Source organism: Pleurodeles waltl, chromosome 2_1 (assembly GCF_031143425.1).
Source record: "Pleurodeles waltl isolate 20211129_DDA chromosome 2_1, aPleWal1.hap1.20221129, whole genome shotgun sequence".
NCBI lineage: Eukaryota > Metazoa > Chordata > Amphibia > Caudata > Salamandridae > Pleurodeles > Pleurodeles waltl.
In genome coordinates, this window is record NC_090438.1 from 68,176,590 (window position 1) to 68,204,206 (window position 27,617).

Consider the following 27,617-nt stretch of genomic DNA (forward strand, 5'->3'; position numbering starts at 1 on the left):
GAATTTCCTAAATGCCCAATTCGCATTTAGGAAATGCTTGATCCGTGTGCTTTGGAAATCGCAAATAGGAATTCCCTATTTGCAATTTCCTATTTAGAGAATCGTAATTTGCGATCATAGTATGGGTACCCACAAATTCAGAGATGTGGAAATAACCACTGTTTCTAAACTCCATATCTTGTGTCCATTTCAGAAGTACATAGGTTTCCTTCATACCTATTTTTCACTCTTTATATTTTACCAAATGAATTGCTGTATACCAGGTACACAATGAAAAAACATTTTAAGGTGCAGCTCACTTGTTGGCTCTGGGTACCTCGGGTTCTTGGTAAACCTAGAGGCCCTATATATCCCCACAACCAGAAGGGTGCAGCGGATGTAACATGATATTGCCTTAGAAAATCTGCCATTGTTAGAAAAAGTTACAGATGGAAACGTAGACACAAATGGCTGTTTTTTTCAAATCAATTTCAATATATTTTTTTTATCTCAACTATTACTTTCTATAGGAAAACCTTAAAGGATCTACACAAATGACCTCTTACCGAATTTACAGTTTTGCCTACTTTTCAGAAATGTATAGCTTTCTTGAATCGACCATTGGTTTCACACCCCTTTCTACCACCAAGTTCAAGGAGGTTGAAAGCACAAAATATAGGAAAATGGGGTATATCCCACTAAAATGCCAAAACTGTTTTGAAAAGTTTGTTTCTCTGATTCAAGTCTGCCTGTCCCGGAATGCTGGGAAGGTGGCGACTTTAGCACCACAAACCCTTCATTGATGCCATTTGCAGGGAAAAACAGACACTTTTTCTCATTTTTCCAAACATCCCCCAAATTTGGCTCTTTTTTGGCTACTTTCTCCATCCCTTCCAAGGGACTCCACAAACCCTGGGCACATTTATAATTCCCAAGGATGTTGGAAAAAAGGACAAACAATTTGACTTGGAAAGGGTATGTGGACAGGAAGTTATGGGGAGCCTAAACAGGCTTACCACTGAGGGGGTGGGGGCTAACTGTGAAGGGGTTAAGGCAAAAGCCTACCTCATAAAGCAGGTAGACAGGGCTTTGTGCCAAGGATGTACGTCTCTTTCATGCAGGCATAATGTTTGAGAAATGTTTTCTTTTCTCAAAATATTTCAAAGTTTGCATGTGTGCTGTCATGTAGAACACACATACTAAGTTAGAAAAGTGTTATACTATGTGTGAGAAAGTAGCCTCTTTCTAGCCTTGTTACCCCCACTTTGGGCCTGTTTGTGAGTGTATGTCAGGGTGTTTTCTCTGTCTCACTAGGATACTGCTAGCCAGGGCCCAGTGCTCATAGTGAAAACCCTATGTTTTCAGTATGTTTGTTATGTGTCACTGGGACCCTGCTAGTCAGGACCCCAGTGCTCATAAGTTTGTGGCCTATATGTGTGTGTTCCCTGTGTAGTGCCTAACTGTCTCACTGAGGCTCTGCTAACCAGAACCTCAGTGGTTATGCTCTCTCATTGTCACTAACAGGCTAGTGACCATTTTTACCAATTTACATTGGCTTACTGGAACACCCTTATAATTCCCTAGTATATGGTACTGAGGTACCCAGGGTATTGGGGTTCCAGGAGATCCCTATGGGCTGCAGCATTTCTTTTGCCACCCATAGGGAGCTCTGACAATTCTTACACAGGCCTGCCACTGCAGCCTGAGTGAAATAACGTCCACGTTATTTCACAGCCATTTTACACTGCACTTAAGTAACTTATAAGTCACCTATATGTCTAACCTTTACCTGGTAAAGGTTAGGTGCAAAGTTACTTAGTGTGAGGGCACCCTGGCACTAGCCAAGGTGCCCCCACATTGTTCAGAGCCAATTCCCTGAACTTTGTGAGTGCGGGGACACCATTACACGCGTGCACTACATATAGGTCACTACCTATATGTAGCTTCACAATGGTAACTCCGAATATGGCCATGTAACATGTCTATGATCATGGAATTGCCCCCTCTATGCCATCCTGGCATAGTTGGCACAATCCCATGATCCCAGTGGTCTGTAGCACAGACCCTGGTACTGCCAAACTGCCCTTCCTGGGGTTTCACTGCAGCTGCTGCTGCTGCCAACCCCTCAGACAGGCATCTGCCCTCCTGGGGTCCAGCCAGGCCTGGCCCAGGATGGCAGAACAAAGAACTTCCTCTGAGAGAGGGTGTGACACCCTCTCCCTTTGGAAAATGGTGTGAAGGCAGGGGAGGAGTAGCCTCCCCCAGCCTCTGGAAATGCTTTGTTGGGCACAGAGGTGCCCAATTCTGCATAAGCCAGTCTACACCGGTTCAGGGGACCCCTTAGCCCTGCTCTGGCGCGAAACTGGACAAAGGAAAGGGGAGTGACCACTCCCCTGACCTGCACCTCCCCTGGGAGGTGTCCAGAGCTCCTCCAGTGTGCTCCAGACCTCTGCCATCTTGGAAACAGAGGTGCTGCTGGCACACTGGACTGCTCTGAGTGGCCAGTGCCACCAGGTGACGTCAGAGACTCCTTCTGATAGGCTCCTTCAGGTGTTAGTAGCCTATCCTCTCTCCTAAGTAGCCAAACCCTCTTTTCTGGCTATTTAGGGTCTCTGTCTCTGGGGAAACTTCAGATAACGAATGCAAGAGCTCATCCGAGTTCCTCTGCATCTCTCTCTTCACCTTCTGCCAAGGAATCGACTGCTGACCGCGCTGGAAGCCTGCAAACCTGCAACATAGTAGCAAAGACGACTACTGCAACTCTGTAACGCTGATCCTGCCGCCTTCTCGACTGTTTTCCTGCTTGTGCATGCTGTGGGGGTAGTCTGCCTCTTCTCTGCACCAGAAGCTCCGAAGAAATCTCCCGTGGGTCGACGGAATCTTCCCCCTGCAACCGCAGGCACCAAAAAGCTGCATTACCGGTCCTTTGGGTCTCCTCTCAGCACGACGAGCGAGGTCCCTCGAATCCAGCGACTCTGTCCAAGTGACCCCCACAGTCCAGTGACTCTTCAGTCCAAGTTTGGTGGAGGTAAGTCCTTGTCTCACCTCGCTGGGCTGCATTGCTGGGAACCGCGACTTTTGCAGCTACTCCGGCCCCTGTGCACTTCCGGCGGAAATCCTTTGTGCACAGCCAAGCCTGGGTCCACGGCACTCTAACCTGCATTGCACGACTTTCTAAGTTGGTCTCCGGCGACGTGGGACTCCTTTGTGCAACTTTGGCGAGCACCGTTTCACGCATCCTTGTAGTGCCTGTTACTGGCACTTCTCCGGGTGCTACCTGCTTCAGAGAGGGCTCCTTGTCTTTCTCGACGTCCCTTCTCTCTGCTGGTCCAATTTGCGACCTCCTGGTCCCTCCTGGGCCTCAGCAGCGTCCAAAAACGCTAACCGCACGATTTGCAGCTAGCAAGGCTTGTTGGCGTTCTTTTGGCGGGAAAACACTTCTGCACGACTCTCCACGGCTAGAGGGATCCGTCCACCAAAGGGGAAGTCTCTAGCCCTTTTCGTTCCTGCAGAAACCTCAGCTTCTTCTGTCCAGTAGAAGCTTCTTTGCACCCGCAGCTGGCATTTCCTGGGCATTTGCCCATCTCCGACTTGCTTGTGACTTTTGGACTTGGTCCCCTTGTTCCACAGGTACCCTAGATTGGAAATCCACAGTTGTTGCATTGCTGGTTTGTGTCTTTCCTGCATTATTCCTCTAACACGACTTCTTTGTCCTTAGGGGAACTTTAGTGCACTTTGCACTCACTTTTCAGGGTCTTGGGGAGGGTTATTTTTCTAACTCTCACTATTTTCTAATAGTCCCAGCGACCCTCTACAAGGTCACATAGGTTTGGGGTCCATTCGTGGTTCGCATTCCACTTTTGGAGTATATGGTTTGTGTTGCCCCTATCCCTATGTTTCCCCATTGCATCCTATTGTAACTATACATTGTTTGCACTGTTTTCTAAGACTATACTGCATATTTTTGCTATTGTGTATATATATCTTGTGTATATTTGCTATCCTCTCACTGAGGGTACACTCTAAGATACTTTGGCATATTGTCATAAAAATAAAGTACCTTTATTTTTAGTATAACTGTGTATTGTGTTTTCTTATGATATTGTGCATATGACACCAAGTGGTTCTGTAGTAGCTTCACATGTCTCCTAGTTCAGCCTAAGCTGCTCTGCTAAGCTACCATTATCTATCAGCCTAAGCTGCTAGACACCCTATACACTAATAAGGGATAACTGGGCCTGGTGCAAGGTGCAAGTACCTCTTGGTACTCACTACAAGCCAGTCCAGCCTCCTACATTGGTTGTGCAGTGGTGGGATAAGTGCTTTGAGACTACTTACCACTCTTGTCATTGTACTTTTCATAAGAGAAAAATATACAAAACAAGGTCAGTGTATATACACATAGCCAAAAAGTTTTGCATTTCCTCTTTTCACTCTTTTCTAAGTGCTGAAAAGTACTTCTAACTTTCTAAAAAGTTCTAAAAAGTTTTAAAAGTTTTTTTTCTCTGTCTTTCTAAAAGCTCTGACAAACTTTTTATCTTTTACTATCACTTTAACTCTCTCTATAAAATTTCTGGCACAGGCCAAAATGTTGATCTGTCCAAACTTGCACATGATCACCTTAGCTGGAAAGGAGCAAGGAATCTCTGCATAGAGAGAGGTTTGAGTGTAGGGAAGAATCCTTCCTTAGAACTGTTAATTAACATGCTTAGAGTACAGGATAAGGCCATAAGTGCCCAATCTGTAGAAAAAGTAGCTAATGGTTCTCAATCAGATCCAGGGACTCCCCCAGGAAAAGATTCAGGAAAGAAACTTCCTAGCCTGCCCATTACTAGACAGTCTAGCATAGTTGGTAATGATGATGAGCCACACCATATAAATAGTGTTGTCTCACATCATAGCAAAAGCATTTATTCTCACCATACTGGTAGTGATGTTTCTGTTAGCCAAGCTGTTAGGGTGGCTTCTGTAAGGGACAGGTCTCCTTCTGTCCATTCTCACCATACTTCTGTTTCAAAGCATGTCCCTCCCACCCACCCTGATGACAGATTGTTAGAAAGGGAGCTCAATAGATTGAGAGTGGAACAAACCAGACTGAAGCTCAAGAAGCAACAGCTGGATTTGGATAGACAGACATTAGAAGTAGAGAAGGAGAGACAGAAACTGGGTTTAGAAACCCATGGTGGCAGCAGCAGTATTCCCCATAGTCATCCTGCAAAAGAGCATGATTCCAGGAATCTGCACAACATAGTTCCCCCTTATAAGGAGGGGGATGACATTAACAAGTGGTTTGCTGCACTTGAGAGGGCCTGTGTTGTACAGGATGTCCCTCAAAGGCAGTGGGCTGCTATCCTATGGCTATCATTTAGTGGAAAAGGTAGGGATAGGCTCCTTACTGTGAAAGAAAATGATGCTAATAATTTCCAAGTTCTTAAGAATGCAGTCCTGGATGGTTATGGCTTAACCACTGAACAGTACAGGATAAAGTTCAGAGAGACCAAAAAGGAGTCTTCACAAGACTGGGTTGATTTCATTGACCATTCAGTGAAGGCCTTGGAGGGGTGGTTACATGGCAGTAAGGTTACTGACTTTGAAAGCCTGTATAACTTGATCCTGAGAGAGCATATTCTTAATAATTGTGTGTCTGATTTGTTGCACTAGTACCTGGTAGACTCTGATCTGACCTCTCCCCAAGAATTGGGAAAGAAGGCAGACAAATGGGTCAGAACAAGGGTGAACAGAAAAGTTCATACAGGGGGTGACAAAGATGGCAATAAGAAGAAAGATGGTGAAAAATCTCAAGATAAGCATGGGGATAAGGGTAAAACCAAAGATCCCACTTCAAATCTTAAACACTCTTCAGAGGGTGGGGATAAAACAAATTCTTCCTCTTCTTCCCAACCTGCACACATTAAAAAGCCTTGGCGCTTTGTGTGTAAAAACAGAGGCCATAGGCCAGGGGATAAGTCCTGTCCAGGTAAACCCCCTGAGCCTACCACCACTAATACATCAAGCTCTAGTGCCCCTAGCAGTAGTGGTACTAGTGGTGGGACTGCTGGCAACAGTCAAGTTAAGGGTGTAGTTGGGTTCACTTTTGGGTCCATAGTAGAAACTGGGGTAGTCACTCCCAAGACAGTTTCTGTCACACCTAGTGGCATTGGCCTTGCCACACTGGCTGCTTGTCCCCTTACAATGGATAAGTACAGGCAGACAGTTTCAATAAATGGTGTTGAGGCCTTGGCCTACAGGGACACAGGTGCCAGTATCACTTTGGTGACTGAAAACCTAGTGCATCCTGATCAACACATCATTGGACAACAGTATAAGATTATTGATGTCCATAACTCCACTAAGTTTCTTCCCTTAGCTATATTTCAGTTTAGTTGGGGTGGAGTTACTGGCCCTAAGCAGGTGGTGGTATAACCTAGCTTACCTGTAGATTGTCTCTTAGGTAATGACCTAGAGGCCTCAGGTTGGGCTGATGTAGAGTTTTATGCCCATGCAGCCATGCTGGGCATCCCTGAGGAATTGTTCCCTCTCATTTCTACAGAAATGAAAAAGCAAAGGAGAGAAGGCCTGAAAACTCAGGATCCCTCTCCATCAACAGGTAAAAAGGGTATCACAGTATCCCCTAACCACCCTACCATTCAGGATACCATTCCTGTGGTGGGAGAAACCTCTCCTGGGGTGGCACCTGTTCCAAGGGAATCATCAGTTGGCAAAACTGTACTCCCTGAGGTGGAAGTACCTCTCTGTGGGATAACTAACATTGGTGAGAAAAAGAGCACCATTTTAGTTAACATGGAGCATCCCTCCAACTCTCCCAGAGAAACTTTAGTGCAGAAACCCTGCACTGCCTCACAACACTTAGGACAGCATCCCTGCCCTAGTGTGGAGCTCATAGGACAGCATCCCTGCCCTGCTCCAACTCAAGAGAAACAGCATCCCTGTTCTCTCTTCCAGCCATATGGACAAAGTTTTTGCCCAGCTATGGCTTTACTGAGACAGCATCCCTGTCTGGCATTTCTATCATTACAAATAGGTTCAGTGGATAATTCCCACTGCTCTAAACTAAAACTTACTGATAGAAACTCTGAAAATACATCTTCACATTGTTGCTTAGCTAAAAAACTTCAAACAGGGTGGTTTACATCCCCACAGGGAAGTAACCATATAGTGGATGATAAAGGGAGTAACCAGTCTATTGCAGAGCTACTCTCTACTTATCACCACTTAGACAATAAAGTCTCAACTGGCCAAGGTTAGCCTTATTGTCCTTCGTTTGGGGGGGGGGGGGGGGTTGTGTGAGAAAGTAGCCTCTTTCTAGCCTTGTTACCCCCACTTTGGGCCTGTTTGTGAGTGTATGTCAGGGTGTTTTCACTGTCTCACTGGGATCCTGCTAGCCAGGGCCCAGTGCTCATAGTGAAAACCCTATGTTTTCAGTATGTTTGTTATGTGTCACTGGGACCCTGCTAGTCAGGACCCCAGTGCTCATAAGTTTGTGGCCTATATGTGTGTGTTCCCTGTGTAGTGCCTAACTGTCTCACTGAGGCTCTGCTAACCAGAACCTCAGTGGTTATGCTCTCTCATTGTCACTAACAGGCTAGTGACCATTTTTACCAATTTACATTGGCTTACTGGAACACCCTTATAATTCCCTAGTATATGGTACTGAGGTACCCAGGGTATTGGGGTTCCAGGAGATCCCTATGGGCTGCAGCATTTCTTTTGCCACCCATAGGGAGCTCTGACAATTCTTACACAGGCCTGCCACTGCAGCCTGAGTGAAATAACGTCCACGTTATTTCACAGCCATTTTACACTGCACTTAAGTAACTTATAAGTCACCTATATGTCTAACCTTTACCTGGTAAAGGTTAGGTGCAAAGTTACTTAGTGTGAGGGAACCCTGGCACTAGCCAAGGTGCCCCCACATTGTTCAGAGCCAATTCCCTGAACTTTGTGAGTGCGGGGACACCATTACACGCGTGCACTACATATAGGTCACTACCTATATGTAGCTTCACAATGGTAACTCCGAATATGGCCATGTAACATGTCTATGATCATGGAATTGCCCCCTCTATGCCATCCTGGCATAGTTGGCACAATCCCATGATCCCAGTGGTCTGTAGCACAGACCCTGGTACTGCCAAACTGCCCTTCCTGGGGTTTCACTGCAGCTGCTGCTGCTGCCAACCCCTCAGACAGGCATCTGCCCTCCTGGGGTCCAGCCAGGCCTGGCCCAGGATGGCAGAACAAAGAACTTCCTCTGAGAGAGGGTGTGACACCCTCTCCCTTTGGAAAATGGTGTGAAGGCAGGGGAGGAGTAGCCTCCCCCAGCCTCTGGAAATGCTTTGTTGGGCACAGAGGTGCCCAATTCTGCATAAGCCAGTCTACACCGGTTCAGGGGACCCCTTAGCCCTGCTCTGGCGCGAAACTGGACAAAGGAAAGGGGAGTGACCACTCCCCTGACCTGCACCTCCCCTGGGAGGTGTCCAGAGCTCCTCCAGTGTGCTCCAGACCTCTGCCATCTTGGAAACAGAGGTGCTGCTGGCACACTGTACTGCTCTGAGTGGCCAGTGCCACCAGGTGACGTCAGAGACTCCTTCTGATAGGCTCCTTCAGGTGTTAGTAGCCTATCCTCTCTCCTAAGTAGCCAAACCCTCTTTTCTGGTTATTTAGGGTCTCTGTCTCTGGGGAAACTTCAGATAACGAATGCAAGAGCTCATCCGAGTTCCTCTGCATCTCTCTCTTCACCTTCTGCCAAGGAATCGACTGCTGACCGCGCTGGAAGCCTGCAAACCTGCAACATAGTAGCAAAGACGACTACTGCAACTCTGTAACGCTGATCCTGCCGCCTTCTCGACTGTTTTCCTGCTTGTGCATGCTGTGGGGGTAGTCTGCCTCTTCTCTGCACCAGAAGCTCCGAAGAAATCTCCCGTGGGTCGACGGAATCTTCCCCCTGCAACCGCAGGCACCAAAAAGCTGCATTACCGGTCCCTTGGGTCTCCTCTCAGCACGACGAGCGAGGTCCCTCGAATCCAGCGACTCTGTCCAAGTGACCCCCACAGTCCAGTGACTCTTCAGTCCAAGTTTGGTGGAGGTAAGTCCTTGCCTCACCTCGCTGGGCTGCATTGCTGGGAACCGCGACTTTTGCAGCTACTCCGGCCCCTGTGCACTTCCGGCGGAAATCCTTTGTGCACAGCCAAGCCTGGGTCCACGGCACTCTAACCTGCATTGCACGACTTTCTAAGTTGGTCTCCGGCGACGTGGGACTCCTTTGTGCAACTTCGGCGAGCACCGTTTCACGCATCCTCGTAGTGCCTGTTTCTGGCACTTCTCCGGGTGCTACCTTCTTCAGAGAGGGCTCTTTGTCTTGCTCGACGTCCCCTCTCTCTGCTGGTCCAATTTGCGACCTCCTGGTCCCTCCTGGGCCTCAGCAGCGTCCAAAAACGCTAACCGCACGATTTGCAGCTAGCAAGGCTTGTTGGCGTTCTTTTGGCGGGAAAACACTTCTGCACGACTCTCCACGGCTAGAGGAATCCGTCCACCAAAGGGGAAGTCTCTAGCCCTTTTCGTTCCTGCAGAAACCTCAGCTTCTTCTGTCCAGTAGAAGCTTCTTTGCACCCGCAGCTGGCATTTCCTGGGCATTTGCCCATCTCCGACTTGCTTGTGACTTTTGGACTTGGTCCCCTTGTTCCACAGGTACCCTAGATTGGAAATCCACAGTTGTTGCATTGCTGGTTTGTGTCTTTCCTGCATTATTCCTCTAACACGACTTCTTTGTCCTTAGGGGAACTTTAGTGCACTTTGCACTCACTTTTCAGGGTCTTGGGGAGGGTTATTTTTCTAACTCTCACTATTTTCGAATAGTCCCAGCGACCCTCTACAAGGTCACATAGGTTTGGGGTCCATTCGTGGTTCGCATTCTACTTTTGGAGTATATGGTTTGTGTTGCCCCTATCCCTATGTTTCCCCATTGCATCCTATTGTAACTATACATTGTTTGCACTGTTTTCTAAGACTATACTGCATATTTTTGCTATTGTGTATATATATCTTGTGTATATTTGCTATCCTCTCACTGAGGGTACACTCTAAGATACTTTGGCATATTGTCATAAAAATAAAGTACCTTTATTTTTAGTATAACTGTGTATTGTGTTTTCTTATGATATTGTGCATATGACACTAAGTGGTACTGTAGTAGCTTCACACGTCTCCTAGTTCAGCCTAAGCTGCTCTGCTAAGCTACCATTATCTATCAGCCTAAGCTGCTAGACACCCTATACACTAATAAGGGATAACTGGGCCTGGTGCAAGGTGCAAGTACCCCTTGGTACTCACTACAAGCCAGTCCAGCCTCCTACACTATGTCTAAGTGTCGTATTGTGTATTGAAAGAGTCCCCTTCAGTACAAAACCTATGGTTGACAGCACAAACAAACACACATTCACTCTAGTGTAAGAGTGTGTGAGTGGGTGCACGTGGAACATAAAATAACCAACAACAGAATTTTGATATCAAACTGTTTTTGGCATGATATACACAAATAGGACCAATGACCAAAGAGACTTTAAAAATCCAGTCGACAAGTGCTGAAAAAACTAAAGTAATACACCTGATATACTAATTACAGAGAACCAATGGCAAAACGACAATTAGTGAATGTAATTGCAAACAAGCACTGGCAAAGCCAATAGGTTTTGCCCATAAAAGAGCTATTGCCCATGGCAATGTGTTTTTTTCCATGTTTTACACCAATGCGGCTGCTTTTCAGCATGGAGTATCATAGAGTGGCGTGGGGGAGTATGGTGTCATAAAGTGGAATGGGGGAATAGAGCGTCGGAAAGTGGATTTGTTGGAGTATACTGTTGTAGAGTGGAGTGGGGGAACAGAGTGTCAAACGGTTGAGTAGAGGTGTAGTAGAGTTCAGTGATTCAGTGGCAGAGAGTGCTGTAGGGTGAAGTGTTGTGGAGTGAAATAGGGTGGAATAGGTTTGCAGTGGATGGAGGTAGTGGGGTGGATTGGATTAGGTATAGTGGTGTGGATTGAGAGGAGTGGGGTTGATTGAATTGAGTGGACTGGATAGGGTAGATTGGAGTGGGGTGGTTTGGAGTGGGGTGAATTTAAATAGGGCGGATTAGGCTGGCCTGGAGTGGGGTGGATTGGATTGGACTGGTTTGGGGTGGATTGGAGTGGAGTGGGTGGATTGGATTCATTGGAGTGTGGTAGATTGGACTAGAGTGGGGTGGATTAGACTGGAATGATATGGATTGTATGGCAGTGGGTTGATTGGATTGGAGTAGGGTGGGCTATTTTGGAGAAGGGTTCACAAAACTGGTGTGGATTGGGTTAGGGTAAAGTTGGGTCGATTAGATAGGAGTAGGGTAGGGTGGAGTGGGGTTGATTGGAGTGTAGTGGGGTGGATTAAAATGGTAATGGGGTGGATTAGATTTGGTGGACTGGACTGGACTGGAGTGAGGTGGATTGGAGTGGGGTGGGGTGGAGTGGGCTGGGCAGGAGTGGTGGGATTTAACTGAAGTGGGGTAGATTGTATGGGAATAGTTTGGATTGAAATGGAGTGGGGTGGGCTGGATTGTAGTGGTGTGAGCTGGGTAGATCGAATTGGAGTGGGTTGGGGAGGACTGAACTGGTGTGAATTGGATTGGATTGGATTGGAGTAGAGTCAGTCGATCGGAGTAGATTGGATTAGAGTGGAGTTGGGTGGATTGAACGGGATGAACTGGATTCGGGTGGGGTGGGCTGGACTGGTTTAGATTGGGGTGGGGTGGGTTCGAGTGGGCTGTGTGGATTGGTGTGTGGTAGATTGGAGTGGGATGGATTGCATTCACGTAGGGGTGGGTTTGAGTGGAGTGAATTGGATTGAGTGGGGTGAACTGGGATGAGTGGGGTGGATTAGATGGGGTGGATTAGACTGGAGTGGGTTGGACTGGAGTGGGTTGGGAAGAGTGGGCAGGAATTGAGTAGAGTGGATTGGAGTGGGGTGGGTTGGGGTGGACAGGATTGAAGTGGATTGGTTTGCAGTGGGTGGATTAGATTGGAGTAAGGTGGATTGGGGTGGGGTGGGATGGACTGGTCTGGGTGGGGTGGATTTGATTTGATTGGGTGGGGTTGATTAGATTGATGAGGTAGATTGGACTGGAGGTGGAATGGGGTGTATTGGATTAGAGAGGGTGGATTTGAATGGAGTGATGTTGTTTGGAGTGGATTGAGGTGGATTGAATTGGAGTGGGGTAGATGTTTCTGGAGTGGGATGGATTGGAATTGGGTGGATTTGATTGCGTGGAATTGGATTGAGGTGGATTCGATTGGACTGGAGTGGGCTGGATTTGAGAAGGGTGGATTGAGGTGAATTGGACCGGAGTGAAGTGGGGTGGATTTGAGTGGGTAAACTGGATTGGTGTGGGGTAGATTGGATTGGATTGGGGTGGATTGGATTGGAGTGGGTGAATTAGATTGCTGTGGGGTGGATTGGATTGAAGTGGGGTGGGTTCAGGTAGACTGGATTGGACTGGAGTATGATGAATTGGGGTGGACTGGATTGGCGTGGGATGGATTGGAGTGAGTGGGTGGATTAGATTGGAGTGTGGTGGAATGGTTTGCGTGGATTGAACTGGTGTGGATTGGATTGGTATGGGCCAGATTGTATTGGAATGGGTTGGATTAGACTGGAATGGGGTGGGTTGGATTGGAGTGGGGTGGATTCAATTGGAGTGGGGTTGGGTTGGATTGAAGTGGGGTTGATTTGACTGGAGTGGATTCTGTTGGTTTGGATTGGAGTGGGGTGAACTGGACTGGAGTGGGTTGGCTTGGAGGGGTGGGGTGTATTAGACTGGAGTGGGTTGGATTGTGTGGGGTGAGGTGGATTAGACTGAGTGGGGTGGATTGTATTGGACTAGGTTGGGATGGATTGGGTTGGAGTGGGATGGATTGTGGTAGATTGGAGTGGAGTGGATTAGGGTGAGGTGGATTGTATTTGGTTGATTGGTGTGGGGTAGATTGGAGTGGGATTAATTGTGGTGGATTGGAGTGGAGTGGATTAGTTTGGATTTGAGTGGGGTGAATTGGGATGGAGTGGGGTGGATTGGACTGAGGTGAGGAGGATTGGATTGGAGTGGGGCAGACTGCTTTGGATTGTGATGGTGCAGAGTGGAGTGAGGCAGATTGGAGTGGAGCAGATTGGAGTAAGGCAGATGGTTTTGGATTGAACTGAGCAGCAGATTGGAGTGGGCAAATTGTTTTGGATTGGAGCAGGTTGTTTTGAATTGGAGAGGGGCAGATTGGTTTGGATTGCAGAGGTGCAGATTGGATTGGGATAGATTGCTTTGGATGGAGTGGGGTAGTTGTTTTGGATTGGAGTGGGGCAGATTGGAGAGAGGCAGATTGGAGTGGATTGGCGTGAGGAAGATTGGAGTGGGACACATTGCCTTGGATTGGAATGGGGCAGATTGGAGTGGGGCTGATAGTTTTGGATTGGAATGGGGCAGATTGGAGTGGAGCCGATGGTTTTGTATTAGAATGGGGCAGATTGGAGTGGGGCAGATTGTTCTGGATTGGAGTGGGGCTGGTTGGTGTGGGGCAAATTGGAGTGTTGATTGTTTTAAATTGGAATGGGGTGGATTGTGAGGGATTGGATCGGAGTGGGGTGGAATGGGGTGTCATAGGGTGGATTGGATTGGGGTGAGGTGGAATGGATCAGAGGGGGGTAGATTAGATTGTGCTGTATTGGGGTGGATTGAATTGCGATGGGGTGAATTAAATTGGAGTGGGTTGGATTGTGGTGGATTATAGTGGGGTGAATTGGGATGAAGTGGGGTGAATTAGATTGGGGTGAGGTGGATTGGATTAGAGTGGGGCAGATTAGATTGGGGCAGACTGTTCTGGTTTGGAGAGGGACAGACATTTTGGAAAGGAGTTGGGCAGATTGGAGTGTGGCTAATTGGAGTGGGGCAGATTGTGTTGGTTTGGAGTGGGGTGGATTGGAGTGGGGCAGATTGTGTTGGACTGGAGAGGGGCGATTGCAGTGGGGCAGATTGGAGTGTGGCAGATTATTTTGGAATGGAATGAGGAAGATTAGTTTGAATTGGAGTGAGGCAGATTGTTTTGGATTGGAGTGGGCTGATTAGAGTCCGGCGGATTGGAGTGGGACAGACTGGAGCAGGGAAGATTGTTTTTGATTGAAGTGGGACAGACTGTTTTGGATTGGAGTTAGGCAGAATGGAGTGGGGCAGATTGTTTTGCATTGGAGTGGGGCAGATTGGAGTGGGGTGGTTTGGGAGGATTGAAATGTGGTAGATTGGATTGGGGTGAGTGATGTATATTGGAATGGTTTGGTTTTGAGTGGGTGGATTGGATTGGTCTTGGGTGGATTAGATCCAGTTGGGTGGATTGGATTGAGTGGGTTGATTGGTGTGGGGTGAAATGGGGTGGATTGGAGTGGGGCAGATTCGATTGGAGTGGGGTTGATTGGGGTGTACTGCATGATTATGTCTTAAAGCATAATTTTGGAAATTACACATAAGAAAGAACCATAGTCACTTTGCAATATTCAGATCTGGATAATCATCATCTTTTGAGGACAGCACCCAAGAGCAAATAAAAAAGAAAACACAAGTGCAAACTGAGAAAAGAAAACTTGGCAAACTAAAAGAAAAGAGTTAACTATAGAAAATAAAACTTTTCAATTTTGTTTGTACTGCTAGGCACATTTTGCCAGTCACATGCCTTCTGTTTGCATGACAGTAGAATTTAAAAGGAGCAAAATTGTACCTCAATCACATCAGGAGCAGCAGACGGGCACTGATTAAGTTGAATCAGTCAGTGCTTGGTCCCTGCACCATTGACAGCAACAGTAATGATGCGAGGCTTGCAGTGACAAATTACGAGGCTGTGAAGCAGGGTGCGATGTAAGCCAACAAATAGTAAGCAACAGACAGGCTCCGAATCATTTTCTGTTTACAATAGTGTCTCGCAAGTGGGACGCATGCACTATGGCATTCTATTACGGGCTGACACTAAAAACAAGAACCAAACTGAATGAATGAGCCTCTGCAGAGGCCTTGTTAGAGTTCAAGTTCAATTAGCATAAAACAATCAATAATAAATAACAAATATCTGTTGTCCTACACTGGGTTCCAATAGAATAGTAAATGCCATATTTTCTTAAATTACTCTGGACTTTTGACTCTCTTACGTCATTCTGAAAATATAATGTTCCCATCTGCAATGACGAAGAAACCAGCATCAAGATCAGACATAGGACTGATGGCAGGCTCTGCAAACCTGCGGAGGCTACAGGTCAAGCCCAAGGTTGAAGAGGATTCTGTGCACGATTTCCACAGAGGCCCAGATGCAGCAGAGCAAGAACTGTTTTTCCACTGCCTGCAGAAATTTCAGCCTCACAATCAGTACCAAGCAGACTAAGGTCTTGCATCTGCCCGCACCGCAGAAGATATAGAACCAACTATCACCGCTGAAGGAGAAATCCTGAAGACTGTTGACAGGCTTACATACCTCGGCAGCCCACTCTCCAGATCTGTGAACATTGGCGATGAGGTAGACACATGCATCGCCAGGGCAAGCTACTTGCGGGAGTTAGTGTGGGAGAGGAGCGGCGTCAAACTGTCCACAAAGCTGAAGATGTATAAGGCAGTCATACTGCCCACACTACTGTATGCCTGTGAGACATGGACTGTGTACGAGCACCATGCTAAAAAGCTGAATCTCTTCCACATGAACTGCTTAGGAAGGCTGCTGAAAAATACCTGGCAGAAGCCCTTCCAGACACAGATTTTCCAGACACAGATGTCATCTCTCAAGCTGATCTGCCAAGTATCTACACCCTGCTGAGAAGAGCCCAAGTCAGATGGGCAGGCCACCTTGTACATATGATAGACAAACGTCTCCCCAAGAGACTGTTTATGGGGATCTAGGGGAAGGCAAACACACACAAGGTGGGCAGAAAAAGCACTTCAAGGACACTCTGAAAGTCTCCCTGAAGAGCTTTGGCATTGACCCAGACTCCTGGGGAATCCTAGCGTGAGACTGACCCACCTGGCTAAGTTGTATCAGCAAAGGCGCTACCTCCTGTGAGCAGAGCAGGATTACAAAGGCGCAGAAGAAGCAAGAGCTGCACAAATTCATAGCTGACTCTTTGCCAACCAACCCAGCAGACCACTTGTGCCCGACGTGAGACAGAGATTTCCAAGCCCACATCGGACTTATCAGCCACAGCCGGACACACCTTACCCAGTCATCCTCGTCAATGTGATGTCCTTGGTCATCATTGACAACGGCGGACGGCCACCAAAAGAAACAATGGAGAAGCATATAGGAGGACAGATGAAAAAGCTAATAGGGAACAGTGGGGAATGAAAAGAAAAAGTGGAGGATCACAAAAGGGAGAATCCATAATAAAACAACAGCTTGCTTGTCTAGGTGCCCACCATATCCTGCACCTGCCCACCATTCTTGTGGCCAAACGTTCCCGATTATGTATTGTAAATGCTGCTTGCTTTTTTGCATTCACTGAGTTAATTGTCTAATAATGTGTTGCTTAGGATTTATATGTTATAATAGCATGCTTTAGTTCATATATTTATATGATAAGTAGTGGTTAGTTCAGGCCTAATCATTGCCTATATGGTATTTTTTATGACTTCCTACTCACACTACATCATGAGTCACTGGTTCCTTTTTTCACTATGGCAAGTGAAAGAACATAACCATGGGCTATATTTATGGCCTGGTTTGCATCACTCTTGCAATGTGGTGCAAGAGCGACGCAAACCTTAAGTGACATTTATGAAGCCATGCAACGCCTCTTTGCTTGGCCCTGCGTGGCTTCATAAATCTCGGTAATGTAACGCAGCGTTACACTTCTCTGCACCAGGAAGGCGTTTCCATGGGCATTGCATGGGCATCTCCACACAGCATCCATGTATTTTGATGCATTCCCATGTTTACAAGAACTTGTAAACCTGGGAGTGTGCCAAAAAGATATGCCTCCCTAGGAGAGGTGTAACTAAGAGAAATTTGTTTATTTCTCCTCGTTTCTTCTTTGCATTCTGCAGCACACATAGAAAGAGGAAAAAACCTCTCAGGATTGTTCTTGTGCAGGAAGGAGTCCCTTCCTGCTCAAAAACAGTTCTGCATGAAATGCAGGCATCCTTGCACCATGGTGCAAGGGCATCTGCATTGACGCTTGGTTCCAAAAGGGCATCAGTACAGGGGCAAAGGGCAGGAATGCACCTATTGGATAAATACAGCACATTCCTGTCCTTTCCCTGTGAAGAAGGGCAGAGCAGCAATGTGACCTGCTGTGCTGCCCTGCTCCACAAAGCCCATAAATATGGGCCTCAGTGTCGTAAGCTCTATCAGACAAATTTTCAGCAACCAGGGAGCTTGTTATTCCATTGTCAAGGCCATTGACTGATAACAAGCTGGGTCCTTGTAGAGAGAGCCTGCCCTTTTAAACTTGAGGCAGCTTGCCTACATCAAAAAGGAATACAATAATGTACCCCACCCTCTCAGTGGCAGACTTGTTAGTGCTAGCTTTATTTGCAAAGACTTAGGCGATACTATAAATTGGGAGGAGCAGTAGTCCTGGGTAATATACTGCTCTGCCAACTGGCCTAGTGTTTCTACACTCAAACTTTCCTGGTGTGGCAATCCTGTCACCATTCCACTGGCTGGAGAGTCCAGCTGGTGAAATTACATGAGGCTCAGCCTACAGGTATCTCGGCCTTTGCTTTTAGCACCCAGCCAACCCCTTTTCAAGGGATAGGGGAGCATGATAAGCACCCACTGACAACCCACACAACCCACAGCCTCTGCTGTTTCCTGAGACCATCCCCTACCCAGGACTGGACCCCACCTGCTGTAGGCTGATAGTAAATGGAAGCAGATGTGTTTCTTAATTAGGGACAATGCATACAGATGTATACCCAGTAATTCTATGTAAACAAGTAATTCACATTCATGGGAAAAATATTTGTGATAGCCTCTTTTATATATAGGGATACTGGCTGGAATGTTCGGGCCTGATTACGAGTGTGGCGGTCTCTAGACCACCACACTCACGGTGGTGGTCTGGAACGCTGCCAATGCAGCAGTCCAACCGACACATTACAACCCTGGCAGTCGGACCACCAGGGAACCATCATCTCTGCCAGGATCACAGATCGTGGCGATCTTGAAAATGGTAGCGGTCCTAATCCACCAGGGCAGGACTGCAAGCAGTGCTGGCCTCAGGATTACGACCCCCTTCTCTGCCAGCAGTTTCATGGTGGTAGCACCACCATGAAAAGGCTGGTGGAAAACGGGTGCAAGGGGCTCCAGGTGGGCCCATGCACTTGGCATGGGCAGTGCAGGTGATCCCCTGGCCAGCACCCCTGCAATGTTCATTGTCTGCTCTGCAGACAGTGAACATTGTGAGGGTGCTGGTGCACCCTGCAGGCTACAGCATTGCCGCTGGCTCCATTACGAGCCGGAGACAATGCTGAAGCTTGTTTCCCGCTAGGCCAGCGGGCGGAAACTCATGTTTCCACTCACCGACCTAGCAGGAAACTCTTAATAACTCCAGAGGGGAGGTCGCCACCTACATGGTGGCCACCCTGTCGGGAGTTTGGCGGACAGCCTTTCCCATTCACCAAACTTGTAATAGAGCCCATTATTTCTAGAGGCACACCATCCCCACACTTAAATTGGACCAACTTGTAACCTGTTCCTTAGTCACTGGAAAGAGAATTAAATGGAGTAAAATGCTCACCATTTTCATACTGTTCTCTTTCTTTTACTTTTTCCTTGCACAGCTATCATGATATTTGTTACGATAATTTTACCTATATTCTGTACTAGCCTGGCTTCTAACAAAAGCCTATAAAATACATGTTCAGGTTTATTGTGTGTGCTCGCTTTTGAGGGAAAAGTGGCTAGAACTCACATGAATACCTATGTTTCAGTCCAGTAAAATTTGTTACATATGTGGAATTCTTCCAGTTAAATTTGGGAGTAATTCATGGGTTGCTGATGGACCTTGCCCTTTTTGCAGGGTTTCCCACATATTTTTGCCATCTGTTGTGGAACCCAATCTTGTTGGCATTAGGACTCTGTGCACTAATTCCCTGCTAACCAGTGGTAAAATGTTTGTGCTCTCTCCTTAAAACATGGTAAAATTGGCCTACACCTAATTGACATATTTAAGTCACATGTCAGTCCCTAGTAAATGGTAGTACAGGTAAAGAAGGTCTGTAAATTAAATGTTACTAGTGGGCCTGCAACACTCATTGCGCCACCCACTACAGCAGTAAACTGGCAAAATAAACCTCCCATTTCAATACTTATAAGTCCCCACTAAGGAAGGCCCTAAAGGATTATAGGGCAGGATTCATTGTATCCAAAAATTAGAACACATGTACTTCAGCTTTACATGACTTGGAAGTGAAAAACTCCTAACGTCGTTGTTCACTGGTGTAATGCCGGTCTCTTCCACTGAATATAATTGGGTTACCTTATTACATTTAATAAGTGAAACCTTTGGATTGGGTGCAGATCGAGATGAGCTGTTTACACCCAAACGAATTGCAATTTAAAGTCATCTTTATAGGTGAAGTTGGATTTTATGTTACAATTCTGAAAATGCCACTTTTAGAAAGTTGGCATTTTCTTGTGCCAGCCATTTGTGCCTTTGATGTGAATAAACTCAAATCTGTCACAGAGGTAAGTTCAAGTAGAAGGTTTATTTCTACAAGCGACCTAGCATCCAGCCACTCTGGCAAGCTTCAGTAACTGTCGCCTCTAGAATCCTTAGACGCCAACATTCCGCCGAACACAGCGCGGAATCAAAACATAACATATCCTCTTATCTTCACACTAAGTAACTAATTAAAAATAATAAACAAAAACAACAAGAGAAATGGAAAACAAGTCGTACTTAAGAATACATGTTACAAATGACATAGTTCTTCAAATAAGTAATACATTAATAAAGAAAACAATAAAGCAATAATTTAGAACAAAAGTTACAAATGTTATTTCATAACACAGTTCAACAGATAACTTAGGACACTACATAGTCCTTCAAATAACTAGGACACTTATGGATCCTCATTGGTTGTTTACGAATGGATGTTTCCACTTGAGGTGTACTTGCACCTTGTTTTTCACCCTCTTGAAATGCACTTGTACTTTGTATCCCACCTCCCCGAGCTGTACTCGTGCTTTGTATCACAACCTCTCCAGCATTTTCACAGGTTCCATCACTCACACCAAAGGCAAAAGCTTCTGAATCAACATCCATCTTACTCCCATTTCCCAAGAAAAATGAACTCGAGCACTCTTCCACCTCTTGACTACGGGCACATGCTCCACTTCTCTGATACAAAGCCACATTTCTCAGATTCCACTTCTCCCCTCCTTCAATCTCAACTTGAAACTTCCCCACCTTCTTCACACGAAAAGGGCCTCTAAATCTCGAAACACCCCCCTTGACTCTTCCTGACTTGACTTTAACCCAATCCCCAACCTTCAACTTATAGTTGTGATGAGGGATAACAACCTTCCCACCACTTGACATCTTGACTCCTCCTGAAGCAACCCACTCTTGAAGCCAGGGGGGAATCAATTTCGACCCTATCGATCGCCCCCTCATCACTCGAAAAGGAGACTTGCCAGTAACACTGTGAATTGTGGAACGATAGGCACGTACCACATCAACAATCATTTTCCGCACACAACAACGATTAGCAAGAGCTAGCTGTACTGTCCCCTTGATTAATCTATTGATTCTTTCTACAATTCCATTACCCTGAGGATAATATAGGGACGTTCTAGTGTGACGCACTCCACAATTCTTCAGAAACAAACACATCTCATTCGAAGTTAATTGAGTGCCATTGTCCGTAATCATGACCATAGGAATACCTTCTTCCATAAAAATGTCCTCCAATACCTTTATGGTCGTGGTTGTGGTCACATCACGTACGAATTTAACCACTAACCATCTTGAATGTACATCCACCACCACTACTGCAAAACGCATCTGAAGAGGAAGTTCAAAAAGTGGACCAATAAAATCTAAACAAATCGTGTGCCAGGGTTTCCCAGGATCTTCAATGTGCCCTTCCATCCTGCCCACTCCGACTTTCAACCTCTTCTCACTCTCCTTGCACAGTCTACACTGCTCCACCCAACACTTGACCTGACCATCTAAACCAGGCCACCAAAAAAACTCTTTCAACCTCCTGCTTGTCATCCCCTGACCCAAGTGACCTTCATGAGCTAAGGAAAATAATTTAAACCTTAACCCAGCTGGTGGAACAAAACGTTCTCCCCGCATCAATACACTGTCTCCACAACACGACAATTCATCTAACACATCCAGAAATGGTCTTACCGACAACGGAAGAGAACTCTCTCTTCTAGCCCCTAAAGAAACTAGTTTGAAAACATACTTAAGACAATCATCTGCAGCCATCTCACTCTTCCATTCCTCCAGCGTAAATGTACCCAAACCCCACTCAACCACATCACATATAGAGGCTACAGCATCATCCGTATCGCAACACTTTGTCGATTGAGGATCAACTTTTTCCCAGTCAAGAGACAACCTGCTCAGACAATCGGCCTGGACATTTTTCCAACCTTGGACATACTCAACTTGATACAAATACTCTTGCAACCTTGCAGAAAGTCTGGCCAACCTCGCTGATCCCTTCCCCGCACCACCAGCAGACAATATCCTTAGCAATGGTTTGTGATCACTCCTCAAAGTAAACTCCAACCCCCACACATACGTTCTGAAGTATTCTGTACCCCATACAGCCGCCAAGGCCTCCCGTTCAATAACAGAATAATTCCGTTCCGTCTGGGTCAAAGTTCGAGACGCAAATGCAACCGTCTTCTCTTGACTCCCATGCTTTTGTGACAACACAGCTCCTAAACCAGTACCACTGGCATCTACAGTCAAGATAGAACGCAAATTAATGTCAAAAGCTGTAAGGATACCTGCACCACAAATTTCCCTTTTGATTTTATCAAAGCAACTCATCTGCTCACCAGACCAACAAAACTTACTCCCATTCCTCAGCAACTTCCGTAAATCCTCAGTCTTGCTTGCAAACTTATCCACAAACTTGGAGTAGTATTCCACAAGTCCTAAAAAGGACCTTAATTGTTCTTTATTAGTTGGTGCTGGTGCCAACCTAATGGCCTCTAATAGACTTCTTTTTGGTTTAATACTCCCTTTAGAAATAGAGTACCCTAAGTAGTCAATTTCCTCCACCAGAAAAGTGCACTTCTCTTTGTTCAAACTTAAACCAGCTTCACCAATGATCTTGAGAACTTTCCTGAGTGTGATATTATGTTCATCAACTGTTTCACCCATCACCAGTATATCATCCTGAAAAAATAACACTCCTTTAACATCTCCAAAAATCTTTGCCATCATACGTTGAAACACACTCGCAGCGGAAGCCAGACCAAAAGGCATACGGGTAAATTGAAATGTACCTTCCGGAGTGACAAACGCTGTAATGTGTTTGGATTCAGGATGAAGTCTAATCTGATGATAGGCATTTCTCAAATCTAATTTCGAGAAAAACCTACCATTTTTAACCGCTGTTAACAACTCATTTATATTTGGCAAGGGATAAGTATCCACCACAATATTCTGATTCACAGATCTCAAGTCCACACATAATCTCACATTTCCATCTGATTTCCGTGTAATGACAACTGGGGAAATCCATGGAGAAACCTCAATAGGTTCAATGGTACCCTCTATTAACATGTTGCTTATTACTTTTTTGACTTCATCCCTCACCACAAATGGTATCTTGCGAACTTTGTGTTGACTAGGGTGAGCATCATCTCTCAACATTATCTTGTGTACATAACCTTTCAAGCATCCTAACTCTTTCTTAAAAACATCCCTGGCCCCCTCCAAAATATCTTCCAATTGTACATTATCTACCGACAAAATTTGACAGGCGGCTCTAGGACTGATGACAATGTTGAGATCAAATTGATGCATCCATCCCAGGATGGGTGGACCTTCAACAGCCACATAAATTTTCCCAAGAACTTTCCTCTTTCCAAACTGAATTTCCTTCAACATATAACCAAGCAATTGGATTTCCACCCCTTGATACCCACCCGGGGATATATCCTTTGGTAACAATTTTTCCTTCCGCCAATGACTTCTAAAAAGGCTCTCTGGAATTATGGTGTACAATGAACCGGAGTCCACCATGAGGTTAATTTGAACTTCCCCAATAGAGAAAAGAGCCGATGGTCTAGAGCATCTGCGGTCACTCCCATTCACTCTCATGGTCACATCATTCTCAACTACAAGTATCCTGTCCTCACCAGCAGATTCACAACACTCTTCCACTATATTTATACTTGGTTTAGATTCTTTAGCAAATAGGTTACCTTCCCTACACACCCGAGCATAATGCCCCCTACGACCACACTTGCGACACTCTTTGTTGACAGCAAAACATTTCTTGGAGTCCCCTAAATGAAAAGTACTGCCACACCGAAAGCACTCTTTTCCCTTGCTCCTGTTATACCCCCCTTTCTTTGGTACAATTCCAGTTTCCTGTTGAAACCCTGTAGAATTGCTTGACAAAGCCATAACATCCACAGTTTTCTCTTTCCTTTCTAATTCTTTTATACAGCGTCTCGATTCCTCCATGACTTTTGCAAGGTCAATTGCTTCTTGCAATGTGGGATCCTTTGCCGCCCACAACCTCTCCTGAATCTTTTTATCGCGGCACTGAACAATAAGTTGATCCCTTATTAGTTCATCAGTCATGGTTCCAAACCTGCACTTGACAGACAACTCTCTCAACCGTGACACAAAATCATCAATGGATTCATGATGGTCTTGGGGTTGAGTATAAAATTTATATCTAGCTAGCACTAGATTAGTTTGTTTAGCGAACCTGTTCTCCAATCTTTTAATGGCTTCTTTAAAAACATCGTCCATAGGTTGGCCATTGGGCCCCATGGAAGGGGGAAGATATTTAAAAATCCTTTGACCTTCGCACCCCAAAGTACTTAGAAGAATAGCTTTTTTTCTTTGTGGCGAAAAACTTTGTCCATCCAAAGCGACAATATAATTATCAAGCATTTCTATCCAATCTTCCCAGGGAAGAGTTGGAATACCTGGAAGAGATAGAAATAATGGTGGTGGGGAAATATTGGTCTGGGTAGCCATTATAACTGTGCACAGACAATTTGTGCACAACACAATACAGTACAATGTTAGAGTACAGTTATTCCTTACTCCAAAGATGCCAGCTCTTTTCTAATGTCACGTGCCTCGATGCACCAATAACAGTACAGTGTCTCAGCGAGGCTCCTACAATGCCCCGTTTTTATTTTCCTCTTTTTTTTTTACGCGTTCCAAGTCTGAAGATGCCACCCACACGTCTGCCTCCTCCAATCAATGCGCTGATTTGACGTGAACCAGCCTGCTCCCCCGGAAGAACTAGTGGTGTCCTTCCTGAAACAAGCAGTCAAATAATAAAACCCCCGGCTGCTCGTCAACGCGGCACGAAGGAGAAACTCCAGTCAGAACACCAATTAAAACGGGGGCGCCCGTAATTGCCGAACAGGTGCTGGCAGGCAAGATCGGAAGTCGAGAGAAGATGGGCGCGCCCGCAAACATCAAATAAACACCTGCTGCCGGGTCCGGACGGAGATCAGCACCACTCTCGCCTGTGTACCAGCGTGAAGAGGAATAAGCAACGGCACACAGAAAATCCAAATCGGGCCGACCTAGGTCGCGTTAATCTTGATCCTCGTCGCCAAACTGATGTGAATAAACTCAAATCTGTCACAGAGGTAAGTTCAAGTAGAAGGTTTATTTCTACAAGCGACCTAGCATCCAGCCACTCTGGCAAGCTTCAGTAACTGTCGCCTCTAGAATCCTTAGACGCCAACATTCCGCCGAACACAGCGCGGAATCAAAACATAACAGCCTTCTACCAGTGTCCTGGGTCACATGACTGTGAATGGCTCTGCTGTTGGGGTTTCTGTGTTTCTCCCACCCATTGAGACAAAGGGGGCTTAGGTGTGGACAGGATGGACCATCCTGGCAGGATGACTGGGGAGGACCTGTATTCAACCCCACTTCAAAGGACTCTGCCCCACACACACACACACACACACCACACACACACACTCACACGCAGGAATCTGACAGCAGGCCTGCCTGCTTTGTGTCACCCCATGCCAGTTTTGAGACTTGCCAGGGGAAGAGAAAGAACTTTGCAGAACCAGGTGTGGGGGTAGGACAGGAAGATCCCCACAAAATCCACCAGGTATAAATATTGGACCGCCAGAGTCACTCATCAGTACACTCTGGGACCTGTGGAAGAAGAATGACTGCCCTGCTGCCAAAGGACTGCCCTGCTGCTTGAAGAACTGCCTTGCTGTCTGAGAAGGAAGATTGGACCTGCCTGCCTTTATCCCAGGCGACCCTGAGTGACACCAAGGGTCAGTTGGCTGACCTTCTGTGTAAGATACAGGGACGCTGCAAGCTTCAGAGTCTTCTCTGACTCCAGCTGCCCAGCTGAACTGCTGCAACTGGACGTACCTGGACCTGCAACTGTATTTGTCTGAGCCTACTGCTGGCCTGTGCTGGAGTGAGTCCCTAATCCCCAAGAGGTGCTTCCCCAGGTCCTGGACCCTTTTGCTGGCATCATAGTGTACTCCTCCCAAAGAAAAGGTGAAAATCCTAAAGTTTGGGCTCCTCATAATTGCATATGGGCCAGTTTGCACCAAGCCTCAGCAACCCACAACGACCTCCAACATGAAGTTCCAATGAGACCTGCTATTCATACCAACAACGACCATCTGAGACAAAGGACAGTGCGAGACCTGCACTGCATGCTACAGCAGTGATAGCCCGCAAGGACCTCCAATGTGAAGCTACAGCAAATGACTGTCTAAAACGCTTGACCATCTCTTAGCGATACAGTGATGACCATCCATGCTGCCTGTACTGCTCTTCACGCTACAGTGACGTCCATCCATGACACTCATGCTCCTCCTTGTGGCCTCCTCCTACATTTGTGCCTGACTTTGAAGGTAATTTTTCAGCAGGAATAATCTAGTCACTGCTTCTGACCGGTACTCCATTGGGTTTGGCCTGAGCTTGTGACTTTCTTCCAGTCTAGCGTGACCAGATGACCAGGAATGGCTATTTTTGCTCTTAGGCACTATTTTCACTAAAAACTTTAAAGGCGATTGGACTTTTGTCATTCTGGTATCATGTTATGTATTGAAATTTACTCTTATCACTGTTTTTGTGCTGCATAAATACTTTACACATTGCCTCTAAGTTAAACCAAAATGATTTTGTTCCAGGCTAGAAGAGGGCTAAACACAGGTTAATTTAGTGACGTTTGTGGTCCACCCTGACAACACCCTGAGTCAATATTCCAATTTCTTACATGGGTCTTTTCACAAAGTTAAATTTGCCCATATACATGTTTATTAGCACATTTTATTTATGGCTTACAGGAATTTGTAAAGGGATTCCTGGTAGACGTAGTACCATTTTCTTTTGTGAAGAGCTTTCAGCATCCATAAATCTAATTTAAAGGGTGGGAAGTGGATGATCTGCTTGTAAACATTAACAACTACTCGTTCCACCCTGGATAGGGCTGCACATTTAATCCAGGGTAGAAAGGGTCTAGGATCACCCCCAGATTTTCTGGTGATGCAGAGTAAGGGGTTTCTTCAGTGGGCAAACAATTTTTCCAATTAAATAAAAAAAAGACAAACAAAAAAGGGTGTGTTTATCTAGAGATGCTTTCCCCTTCTCAGAATTTCCCCTTGTAGAGAGTTCCATACAGAAGGAATAGGATGCAGTTGAGGATTTCACATGACCTTTCCAGGAATACACAAGGAAAACTGTGCCTGGCGCAGCTTGCCATGTATCTCAATAAGAGATTGTGGGAATTTCGGGAGTCTTAAAGCTACACGCTCACATAGGTGTCACTCTGCAACTGCAGATTACGATTTTGTTGTTCTGGCCAAAAGTTTGGCAACTGTAGATCGATTTATGAACAAAAAATGCTGGCTCAAATATTGTCTTGGAAATCATAGTTTCATCCTTCTAGGGTGCACAAGAGGGCGAACTCTGCTCCTGACCTGTGCCATTTATGTCATCTGTATCAAATGCAGAGGGCCGATTGTGAACAGAAACAACAGAATGAAAAGGAATCTGCATCCTCAAGTTTTAAAACGCATGGATTATTTAGCTTCCATCTCCTAGCAGTTTAAGCTGACATGATTTCATCACAGAAAGGTTCAAAGCAGGTCGTCCTTGCAAAACACTGCACAATACACGAATAGGGTTAAAATACAAATTTCAGGGAACAGAGTAGAAAATCTAAATGGCACCTTCCCCCTAAAATGGCAAGAATGCCTAAGATGAAAGCAGAGAGAGCGGAGCTCCGACCTGCTTGGACTATTCCAAGGGCAGGGAACTCCCACTGGCCGCCTTGGAGGCAGATTACACTGTCATGTAAATACATTCAATCATGACTTCCTGTTTGGCATCTTTAGAAAGGCTTCAAGAACCTGTGAAACAT